Raw genomic sequence first — 13,227 nt, forward strand, 5'->3', positions numbered from 1 at the left:
TGGATGCACTGATAAGTGTTTTCCTTTCTGGGGTTCATTTGGTAGAACTATTTGTATTTATACTAAGCTGTACCCCCCAGTTTTGACTCTATCATTGTGAAGATTATATTTTAAACACCATGAGCCTACTTTGTTTTTCACCAACCAGGATGAAATGGAGGATTATTATTTACTGGATCTTCAGAGAACCCAATCCATTTAGCTGGTTCTTTACATGGTCAAGCTTGCCTACTTTTCTCTAATTTGTACAGAGCAGAGCACTAATACCTACATGTTTTCCTAGATCCATTTGTACCCAACCAATTTGTCTTAGGAGAACCAAGCATTTATTTGATAGTCATATTTTTCAATCACAGTTCACCACAACTGTTAAGTTCTCTGTTCTCTTATAACTGCCCTTTTTCTCTGACAGCTCTTCTCATAATCCCTTCTCCTCAATCTATTTTTTAAAATATTTCATTTAAAAAGGTTTTTTCTTAGTGAAGTTGTTTGTTCTTGAACTACAATAGGTTTTCTTTCCCTATTGATAATTACTCTGAAATGACACCCTTCAGAAGAGACAGAATTGATAACTCTCAGGCTGAAGGAGTCTCTCTTCCTTCAAGTTCTTGAGAGAAGGTTGCTACCTCCATAACCTTTCCTATTATTTGTCAACTGATTGCTTGCTCCTCCCATTTGCCTTCTAGAAATCTTTCTTTTAACATTACTGAAGCTAATGTCATGCAGTATGTAAGTAGTTTGTATGTTATTCCTCTCATTAAATTGAAGTCCCTTAAATGCAGAGGTTGTGCTTTTTTTTTTTTTAATTCCTTTATATATACCTAAGTTGTATCTCAGTTTCAGAAAGAGTATGTGTTCTGGGGTCACCAAAGGACTTACACTTCTTTCTTCAGGACCTATATAAACAGGTCTATGAATGTGTGTTCAGCATGCGATATATACAATGCTGGGGGTAGAACTACACCCTGGAGCCCTGAGGAAGAAAACCTAACCCAGACTGAATGGGAGAAGGAGGAGTAGAAGAGGTGTTACACACTGTTAGAGTCCAGCTCACAGCTCCTGTAGCGTTTCTAACCACAGCAGCATCTACCCAGGCATAGCAAATAGATGAAGAGTGAAATTGGATGACATGGACGTTTCTATGCTTTGGAAACAATTTTAGGGGAGAATTCGGAGTCAGAACTGACAGTGTTTTTGATCTAAGAGGACACAAGTTTAGCCAACTTGTAATAATTTTTTGTTCATGAATATTCATCCAAAGAAAGAATATTCACATAAAAAATTTGGATGCTCATTCACAACAACTGCAGCTGAGAAAAATATTTTTGTTGGGTGCCAAATCACACAAGAACCAGGTAGCAAGACTTTCATATCTTAATCACATCACATTAAAACAAGGCAATTTAATTATAACTAGTATTAACAAAATTTACTTATAAACTATTATTATGTACAGTCCTATTGTATACTTTATTCCAGCCTGATGCTATATGTGCCCCATTATATTATAATGTACAAGTCCATTAACTTACAATTTTTCTTGCCATGTTGTTATAAAAGGCATTCTGTTCTTTTCTGTTGGGTATAGAATTATTAAGTCCTCTTAGGTTATGTATATGTTGCTTTTTAATGTCTCTGTGAGTCATAATAAGTTTGGATTACAGCTAGTTAAGCAGATGTGACCTGTACTGTTAGCAACTGGCTTTCTTTAAATACCTGGTATGGGTTTAGAATGGGTTCAGACCTTTTTAACTGTCTCCTTTTCCTCCTAATTGCCCCTGGTTGATGGTGACTCCAGTAGGTCAATCAGTGTTTGCAAATTCTGGACCATTAGCATTTTTGGCACCGTTACAGAGAGCATGGTGTTCTTGGAGCACAGCAAAGTGAGTTCCAGTGTCAGTAGCTCCTGCAAACAAATCTGTTAACACAGCACACATGCAAACTGAGTCAAGGGCAGTCTTCCCTGGGCATATTTGGACTCAGATATGTGGATGGATCAACACAAATCTTCCTTCACCACTAGCAGAGTGATATGATATTCATATGAATAAGATGGAATTACTATTTATTGAGTTTCTGCTACCAGTGTGCCCAGAAATGCTGAGCTAGGCATTTTTCATTTGATATGTCTATCCTATTTCTCAACTGTGCAAAGCTAGATATTATTAAAAAGTTCATTTTACATCCAAAGGAACTGAGGCTCTATTACTTATCCAAGATTAAGCAACTACTTAGTAGTTGAGGTAAGGCTCAAATCTAGCTCTTTTGGTCTCCAAGGCTCTCTGCAATATATCAAATTCTAGTTTCCTTTTGAACACAATTGCATGACATTTTCCAAGAATAAGTTGTCCTCTGTGAATATTAATTCCATAAGTTTTTTCTCTCCTCTGTTTATTTCTGAATTCACTGTATCATTTTCACAGAGAAAAGTTCAAGCAGTTACAGTGGTATCCAGCTATTGGTCACTGTCAGGGTATGAACATTTCTGAACAACAATTTCCTTCCTTTAATTAGCAGCATGCCCATATCTATTCCCTCCAAATTAAAAAAGTTCAATTTTGAGTCTATTTTTCATAACATGAATTTTACTTCCTATCACTCTGAACATAGCTGCTTTAAATATGCATTTAAAAATTATCTTGCTTCACTAAAGAATTATAATCTCATAAAGGTTGTGATTTTAATAGCAATATTAATTATTCATCCCTGCATCTATAACAGTGCAAATGACATACTAATGTGCTCAATAACTTTTGCATTAATGAATGTCTATTATGTTCATTATTTATTGTTTTGGGACTTAATATAATTTGCCTTTAAGGATAAAGATATAACACAATTTTTTTCTTAATCTAAAGATCTTTACTCATTGCTTTCTAGATTTTATAGATTTGAGTCTCCTTCACTGTCAGTTGTCATCACTCTGCCATCATTTTTGTTGTTGTTTTTAGCCCATGTCTACCAACAAGAGGCATCTGTTGCTTTTAATCTGAAAGATACAGTGAATTAGGGAACAAGATGCCCTTAACCACTCAGATAATGTGAATTCTCCTCCATACATGTAAGTGGTAAGAGGGCTTTTGTGGCATCCTCCACCAGGAAGAGAGTGTTGACTACTCACAGATAATTTTTTTATTTTTTTGACAGGCAGAGTGGACAGTGAGAGAGAGAGAGACAGAGAGAAAGGTCTTCCTTTTTTTTTTCCGTTAGTTCACCCCACAATGGTCGCTGTGTCCAGCACACCGTGCTGATCTGAAGCCAGGAGCCAGGTGCTTCTCCCGGTCTCCCATGCGGGTGCAGGGTCCAAGAACTTGGGCCATTGTCCACTGCACTCCCGGGCCACAGCAGAGAGCTGGACAAGAAGAGAAGCAACTGGGACAGAATCCAGCACCCCGACCAGGACTAGAACCCGGTGTGCTGGCGCCACAGGAGGAAGATTAGCCTATTGAGCTGCGGTGCCAGCCTACTCACAGATAACTTTTTGAGTTTTGTGATCCAAATCTGTTCCGCAAAATCAACACTTAAGTCATCATTGCAGGCAGCATTGGTGCACTGAGGATATCCCCTTGGCCTGTTTCTTTTCTTTTTTTTTTTTTCTTTTATTTGAGAGGTAGAGTTACAAACAGTGAGAGGGAGAGACAGAGAGACAGGTCTTCCTTCCATTGGTTCACTCCCCAGATGGCCACAACAGCTGGAGCTGTGCCGATCCAAAACCAAGAGCCATGTGCTTCTTCCTGGTCTCCCATGTGGCTGCAGGGGCCAAAACACTTGGGCCATCTTCCACTGCTTTCCCAGGCCATAGCAGAGAGCTGGATTGGAAGAGGGGCATCCAGGACTAGAACCAGTACCCATATGGGATGTTGGCACTGCAGGTGGAGGATTAACCTACTGTGCCATGGAGCTGGCCCCAGCCTGTTTATTTTCAGTGCCTTCTATCTCTCAGCTTCCAACTACTACTTGTGCCTGAGATGGCTAATTTTGTGTTAATTTGTTTGTTTAGGGAGGCCTAGTTTTCTGGTAAACATTATTTCTGGGTGATCTTTAAGGTTTCTTCCAGAAAAGATTAGAGTTTAAATTGGTAAGCTGAGTGATGCAATGGCCTCTCCCCTACTTAGGTGGGCATCATCCAGTTTGTCCACAATAAGGTGGAAGGAGGGCACATTCACTCTCTGTTGGAGCTGAGGCATGCATGTTTCCCTATACTTGGACAAAGGCACTCCTTGTTCTCAGGTTTTTAGCTCAGCACAGGACAGGACTTAAAACACTGCCCTTAAAATGCTCTCTGGCCTTAGACTCAAACTAAATTACACCAGTGGGTTTCTTGCTTCTCTGATGGCAGATTTTAGGACTTTTCAGCCTCCATGATTTTTTTTAATTATTTATCTTTATTCATTTGAAAAGCAGAGTTACAGAGACAGGGGGAGACAGAAAGAAATCTTCCATTCACTGGCTTATTCCCCAAATGACCTCAACCTGGGACTCCATCCAGGCCTCCCACACGAGTGGCAGGGGTGCAAGCCCTTCCATGTTCTGTCTTCCCAGGCACATTAGCAGAGAGCTGGATCTGAAGTGGAGCAACCAGACGCTAATTGGGGGCGCTCACATGGGATGCTGGAGGAGTAAGAAGCAGTTTAGTGCACTGCAACACAATTGTAGTGTCAGTCTCATTAATTATGTGAGTCAATTCCTCCCCTCACCCTCTGTGTATATCTGCTCTACTCGTTCTGTATCTCACAAGAATTCTGATAGTACAGTGCCTCTGTGTTGCCTGAAGCTTTCTCTGATCCCTAGAACATGCTTTGCCTGAGTACTCAATGGGTCAGATGTCTTGGTGAATTATTGCTCCTCCTGATGGGGAGCTCCCTCACATAGTGACTTATGTGATTGGTGTGGAGGTGCCCCAGTTTTCTCCCCAGCCCTTCAGGGATAGCTGTGAGGTCCATACTGGCCACTGATCACCAGACTCCCCTGGTGATAATCATCACAGCCATCTGTGATGCTAATCTGCTTGATAACTCACCTCTGTCAGCCCCTGTACTTTACTGCCTGGCTTTCCTACTCACCTTCCTGTGTTTTCTGAGATTGTCCCCCTGATTGCCTCAAACAAATTAAATATGTGCACTAGGATCTGTGTTCTAAGGTCTCTTTCATTGAGAAATCCAAACAAAGACGCAGAGTTACAAGCAAGTAAAGTTTGACAGTGCGCTTTACAGGGAAACAATTTAACTTAAGGAGATAGGAAGCTAATGGTTATATGTCAAAATAACTTGAATTTTCTTTGATTTTCGTCAGCAAGGCTTTCCCTAGATGCACACATTTTAGTAGGAATTGGCTAAGATGCACACATACCCAGTGGAAGAGTGCTCTCACTACGTAGTGGATTCCGAGTTGATATGTTTCTCTTAAGTAATCTACCTCATAGGAACATCACACATGATAGACTCACAGGAAAACAAGATGATGGAATCTGGGTAATTGCACATTTAGCATCAAGTGAGCCACAAAGACCAGAATTGAGAGGTTTTCAGTACTTGTGTCCTTTTTAAATAAAGGTGATATTGATTGAATAAATAATTGGTCAGCTCTTTTGGTCGATAACACAAGGTAATTTGCCCTTTTTTTTTTCATTGCTCAGTTTGATAAGGATAAGCAGTTTAATGACATACCACTTGTGAAAAAAGAAAAAAATGTTAAAATGAAAGAATGTAACAGAAGAGGTGGTGTTGTGGGTTAAGCCACTGCTTGGGATGCCCACATCCTATATCGGAATGTTGATTTGAGCCCCAGTTACTCTATATTCAATCTACCTTTCTGTTAATTCATCCTGGGAGGCATCAGATGGTGGCTCAAGCACTTGGGAGACCCAGATGGAATTCTAGGTTCTTGACTTTGCCCTGTCCCAGCCCTGGTTGTTGTGGGCAGTTGAGGAGAGAACTAGTGGATAGAAGATCTCTCTCTCTCTCCATTTCTCCCCTCTCCCCTCTCCTTCCTCCTCCTCTGTAATTCTGCCTTTCAAAATTAAAAACACGAACCTTGTTGAAATGAAGAAATTAAGTAATGAAAAAATAAGAGAATTCTTCAAAACATAATTCTCAAAGATAGAAAGGTTGGAGACATTTGTTTAGAGTTATTCTATGAAAGGAGAGTTTAAAGCCAAACACAGACTGTGTTGGAGAAAAAGTTATCTTTTCAAAAAATGGGTTGAGACAATGGCTATCTAGGGTGAACGATGAAGTTGGATACCATATACAAGATCAAACTCACAATGACTTAAATGTACAGGAAATACTGGAGCCCCCCCAAGGACCACAGGTGGTTTAGGAGAGAGTGACTTGTGATAAAGGACTGAGTCTGAGCCCAGAATGTCTGGCTTATAGTCTCATCGTGTGATATCTTCTGCCCATGTTATCACCATTGTGACACCATCCTCCACAGGGTCCTTACCACAACTACTTGGACTTCTGGTTCCTGAAACAGAGAGCTGAATAAACTTCATTATAAAGTACCCAGCATCAGATACCACATCATAGCAGTGAAAAATGAACTAATACGGTCTTTTGCCTATACATGAAGATAAAGTTGGTTGGTTTATTTGAATTGTAATAATGAAAGCAGATTAGTCATTTAAAAATAGTACCTGGATATTGCCATTAGAGTGAGGAATGGGAAGTATATGGGCTATGGAGATTTCTTGCACAGCTTAGATCAAATGCTCCTACAGCCCTTACTTACTTATTGTCTCACTTTGAGAAGATTATATAATACCCCTGAGGCCGGCGCCGCGGCTCACTAGGCTAATCCTCCGCCTAGCGGCGCCGGCACACCGGGTTCTAGTCCCGGTCGGGGTGCCGGATTCTGTCCTGGTTGCCCCTCTTCCAGGCCAGCTCTCTGCTGTGGCCAGGGAGTGCAGTGGAGGATGGCCCAGGTGCTTGGGCCCTGCACCCCATGGGAGACCAGGAAAAGCACCTGGCTCCTGGCTCCTGCCACTGGATCAGCGCGGTGCGCTGGCCGCAGTGCGCCAGCCGCGGCGGCCATTGGAGGGTGAACCAACGGCAAAGGAAGACCTTTCTCTCTGTCTCTCTCTCTCTCACTGTCCACTCTGCCTGTCAAAAAATAAAAAATAAAAAAAAAATAAAATATATAATACCCCTGAACCATCAGTTTTCTTATTTTTGAGCTATGGATGACAATACCAATCCAGGTTTTTTTTTTTTTTAATGAGTTAGCTCTTACTGTTGTTTATAATTTTGAGTATATTGAGTATTTTTAGTATATTTGACTATGTTGAGAATTTTGAGTATATTGAATTGGAACTGGTGATGGAACACTAAGAGCTGAATTTTGTGAGGTTTCTGATTTGATGCTGATGCTTGAACTTGTTCACTGAATTAGTTTTTGGCACTTAAAGTTGAACTCCTTGAAGAGACTCATCTACTTTTGTTGATGTGCCCAACTATTCTAACCATTTGCTTTTCTGGCATAAATTCTTGGAATTTCCTATGATTTTATTAGGAACCCCATTCTCACTAGGAAAATACACCAAGGAAATGAAAGAATTACTTTTTTATCTATAGCATAGTTATAGTACAGTTTGGTTCTGAACTATCATTTCTATCCACACTTTGAATATACGTCTAACATATAATACAAGCTTTGCTTGTACTTTAAAACAATTTCAGGAGAAATTTATGACTCTAACTTTATTTTGTAATTTCTACTTAATGATTTATACTTTTGAAAGTACTTCATGTGTATTATTTTATTTGATCATAATGCTATCAACATTATTTTTCTGCTTTTCACATGAGAGAGAGTGTGACTCACCAAGCAGCGAAATAAAACTGGAATGAGTCTATTTATTTTTCAATCAATATTCCAGCTCTTTTATCATTCTCTTCCATCAATGACATTAATCTTTGTAGTATGGTATCGATAGTGGTAATGATAATAAAAACTTGTCTCTAATACTTTATGTCCCACATACTTCTGATTTTTATAGAAAAACCCTTCAGTCCTAAATAAATAAAAGAGGCCCATGAAATGTTTTTCATTACTAGAATTTCACAACTTCAAATAACAAGAGTGAATATTCAACCATGACATTTCTAATTGGCTACAAACATAATCCATATCATCATCTTACCATATTGTCAGAGGAATTAATAGGGCTTCATAGCCACCAGCGAAATATATTATTTATGCAAAGAAATTTCCTCCATAAACTTGCCTGTGCGAGAGTGGTACATACAGAGGGCAAGGATGGAGGATTCTTAGTGTAACTTCAAAAGATTGTCTTGGTTCCCATTTTCTGTTTTTGGTAGATAAACACACAAGAAAACACCATTAATTTAGTTAATGAATATTATTCTTGTCCAATTAGGACAGACCAACAAAGAAACATGAATTCTTTTAGTGCACCCCAGCCTACTCAAAAGCAGGAGAGATTGACTCTCTCTGTCTCTCCTTCTCTCACTGTTATTCTGCCTTTCATTCATACATATATACAAACATACATAAATCAATAAAAAAGGAGAGGAAGTGAGATCTACCATAATACTTCCCAAGTCTTTATTTACTAGGTCTCTAAAAACTTTAAGAATGAACAAGGGAAGAGGCCAGCAGTGTGGTATATCGGGTAAAGCCACCGCCTGCAGTGCTAGCATCCCATATGGGCACTGGCTTGAATCCTGGCTGCTCCACTTCCAATCCAGCTCTCCGCTATGGCCTGGAAAAGCAGTAGAAGATGGACCCAGTGCTTGGGCTCTGTACCCATGTGGGAGACCAGGAAGAAGCTCCTGGTTTCAGATCAGCGCAGCTCTGGCTGTTACCACCCTCTGGGGAGTGAACCAGCAGATGGAAGACCTCTCTCTCTCTCTCTCTCTCTCTCTCTCTCCGCCTCTGCCTTTGCCCTTGCCTCTCTGTAACTCTGCTTTCAACAAGTAAAATAAATAAAAAGAAAAAGAATCAACAAGGGAAGAGGCTTTTTTTTTTCTTTGTAATGTTTGTCTGTCTCTCTTTCCAAATAGCCTTTTTATTCAGACTTTAGTGACTTGGACTTGGTTGGTTTTGGTAAATGGTTTCCTGTTATTAGAATAAACTTGATTTTATTGATTTTTAGACTCATACCCTCCTTATTCCTGTCCTCGCACATGCCACAAGTTTCATTATTTTGACCGTGAAAATAGCTTTATTCACTCCATGAAAGAATGTAATGATCAAATGTCAATATCACCATAAACTTTAATCTAGTGCACAAAATTCAAAGAAAAAAACAATAAAACTCAATGAACAATGATGCGTATTTGTCTATACATGAGTGAATCTAGTTTATTTCAGAGCATAAGTTATTTTCAGTCATGCAGAGACCATTGTTTATATTACTAACAATAAATAGGCCAATGCCAAATCTTAGTGATTAGTTTGATAAGGAATGTTTATTAGGTAGAACCTTCTATGATTTTATTTTGTTAACTGGATTAAAGTTATTTTACCATTTGAATATTCCTCATAATTCTGAATTTTGCAAATTGAAGTTGCTTATTACTTTATTCAAATTTGATGAACAGGTGTGCTAGTTATTTTCAATGCCTGTCTGACAAGCCTCAATATTAAAAATCTGTGTTGTAAGGAAACTTCTTGTGTTTTCTGGAAAACATAGAATACACTTGTTAACTTCTATTTCTGAGATAAGCCCTAAATAGATGACAGACCAATGGGGCATGGGTCTCCCTACTCCATGATCCTGAGTAGTAAAACACTTTGGGGTGGACAAAGCAGTCTTGTATTTGACAAACCCTATGAGTTTGATCACAACACTTGAGATGATTCCTAAGGACACTGTTCATTCTGGCAGTCCCTTTCTGTCTCAGCAGAGTCAGTTACCCTGGAATTAGCTCCTCTGATTGCTCTAGGTAATGCTTCATATGAGTATGAGCAATGCTAACTATCTTCTTCCTCACATCTGTTTCCCAATGCAAGTGTAGCCAGAGGTTAGCAAACTTTGTGAGGATTGCTGCAGACATAGAATGTATTTGTTTCTTATCTATGCTATTAAATAATGATTTATAGGATCTTTAAAGGAGCTTATAAGCTGTAATGGGTGAGGAATTTATAAAGAAACTTAAAATGGAATATAAGCACATTGTATCACCAAGGAGCACAATTCTGAGGGAAGAGATTAGAAGCTCTGGTTATGTTCTATGGTGACAGCTTCTAAGAGTAGGAGAGAAATCCATTGAGTAGTATGGATTCAGCAGAATTTAAACAGAGTGAAATGTAGAAGGGTTATTCAAATTGGAGTTGAGGATAGGCCTATAAGATGGAAGGTATTTTTTTCCTCTCTGGTTTTATAGGAAGGCATACTTCCTTCTGTTCTGTGCAGGACCTTCTTTGATACACGCAGTTATAACGTTAATTAGTTACCAACTCTGACTGTTAGTCCTCTATTTTCTGGAAAAAGAGATGCCCTTGTTCCTACACTGGTAATCCCTAATACTATTCGGTCAGTTAAGGTATAACTGCTAAGTAGTATTTCTTTTTTTTTTCTTAAAAAACATGTATTTATTTTATTTGAAAGAGTTACAGAGAGAGAGGGAGAAACAGAATGAGAGAGAGAGAGAGAGAGAGAGAGATATCTTCCATTTGCTGGCTCACTCCCCAGATGGCTACAACAGTCAGGCCTGGGCCAGGCCAAAGCCAGGAACTTCTTTTGGATCTCATGTATGGATGACAGGTTCCCAGAGATTTGGACCATCTCCCGCTACTTTTCCTAGGTTATTATTAGGGAACTGGACTGGGAGTGAAGCAGCTGGCACAAGAACCAGTGCCCACATGGGATACTGGTGTTGTATGCCACGGTGCTGGCCCCACTAAGGAGTACTTCAATGAATCCATTCTCCATACTTTAGAGACAGAACCAGTCTCCATAGAAACCATGTGGTAGTATAATTACACTGTTTTTACAGTGATAAAACTCAGTGTTTGGTTGTATTCTGGGGAGGTCCCTGGCCAGGTTCTTATCTCCACTGAAGAAGAAATTGAAGGAAGAGATGTAGGTATAGGAGGAACAGAGGAGCAAAGTTTATTGAAAACCAAAGTGCATATTCAGGAATGAATGTTGGCATGCTCCAGAGAGAATGCGATCCAATCAACAAAATTTGAGACTGTCCTTGTATATGATCTGCCAGACATAGGGCTGGTGTCTGGGTAGGGTTTAATTGAGTATTCAAAAGAGGCAGAATTTGGGGCAGGGCTTTAGTGCTGCTCATTTCCTTCACGTTTTTTGGAAATCTATGAAGTCTCATGGAGTCAGGTGCATGATGGATGTGGGAGTGTCAGCCATGGTGATTTCATTATAATACTATTATAATGATCTAAAGGTCACCACAGGGATGCAGCTTAAACCATATTGGATATTTCTAGCTGGCACTGGCTCTAAGTTGCAAAATCATGTAAGTTGTATTTTTCCACTATACAGAAGGGGAGGTGTTAGCAGTGCATAAAGGAGCAGTGCACATAGGGAAGGTTTGCGTAGTGTATAGAAAGGGGTTTGGACAGTGTGTGGAAGGTGATTGAGCAGTACGTAAAAAGGGAATCATTTTTGGTGGTGTAGGAAAGTGGGGCATGGTTTGAGCTAAACCCTGGCTGTTACTCAGAGCAGCTGGGGCTGGCAAACCTCAGCTCTCTGCTAGTGCTACCTCCCTTCCTAAATCAGTTGTAATTTGTTTTTTTTTTTTTTAACTTTTATTTAATAGTATAAATTTCCAAAGTATAACTTTGAGATTATAGCGAATTTTCCCCCCATAACCTCCCTTCTACCTACAGCCATCCCATCTCATGCTCCCTCTCTCATCCCATTCACATCAAAATTAATTTTCAATTATCTTTATATACAGAAGATCAATTTAGTATATACTAAGTAAAGATTTCAACAGTTTGCACCCACACAGAAACACAAAGTATAAAGTACTGTTTGAGTACTAGTTATACTGTTAATTCATGTAGTACAACACATTAAGAACAGAGATCCTACATGGGGAGTAAGTGCACAGTGACTCCTGTTGTTGATTTAACAATTGACACTCTTGTTTATGGCATCAGTAATCACTAGAGACTCTTGTCGTGAGTTGCCAAGGCTATGGAAGCCTCTTGAGTTTGCCAACTCCGATCATATTTAGACAAGGTCATAGTCAAAGTGGAAGTTCTCTCCTCCCTTCAGAGAAAGGTACCTCCTTCTTTGATGTCCTGTTCTTTCCACTGGGATCTCACTCGCAGAGATCTTCCATTTAGGGTTTTTTTTTTTTTTTTTTTTTTTTTTGCCAGAGTGTCTTGGCTTTCCATGCCTGAAATACTCTCATGGGCTCTTCAGCTGGATCCAAATGCCTTAAGGGCTGATTCTGAGGCCAGAGTGCTATTTAGGACATCTGCCATTCTATGAATCTGCTGTGTATCCCACTTCCCATGTTCGATTGTTCTCTCCTTTTTAATTCTATCAGTTAGTATTAGCAGACACTAGTCTTGTTTATGTGATCCCTTTGACTCTTAATCCTATCATTATGATCAATTTTGAACTGAAACTGATCACTTGGACTAGTGAGATGGCATTGGTACATGCTACCTTGATGAGATTGAATTGGAATCCCCTGGCATATTTCTAACTCTGCTATTAGGGGTAAGTCCGAGTGAGCATGTGCCGAACTGTACATCTCCTCCCTCTCTTTATTCCCACTCTTATATTTAACAGGGATCACTTTTCAATTAAATTTAAACACCTAATAATAATTGTGTGTTAATTAAAGAGTTCAATCAATAGCATTAAGTATCGACAGTCAGGACAAGGGCTGCTTGTACTTCCAAAGCATGGAATTGAGGAAACAGCTGCTGAATGCAGGAGACTGGGTGCCCAGGCTCATCCCTTTGTGGTGGTTCAGTGCAGTAACCAAGAAGATATTTACAGCTCTGCAGAGAAGGTAAAGGCAGAAATTGGAGATGTCAGTATCTTAGTAAATAATGCTGGTGTAGTCTACTCATCAGTTGTAATTTGGACCATGTAGAAAAAGCTGGTCTGTTTGTGCAGAGAAGGTGGCTGACAATACAGAGAGATGCTAACATGAGGCACTGAGAGAGAGATGGATTTGTTGCTCCTTAAGAACCACCAGAAACTCATTCTCTGGATCAATGAAATACCCCAAAACTCTTTTAATATATTCATTACCTCAAAATCATAAG

Source organism: Oryctolagus cuniculus, chromosome 15 (assembly GCF_964237555.1).
Source record: "Oryctolagus cuniculus chromosome 15, mOryCun1.1, whole genome shotgun sequence".
NCBI classification, from domain to species: Eukaryota; Metazoa; Chordata; class Mammalia; order Lagomorpha; family Leporidae; genus Oryctolagus; species Oryctolagus cuniculus.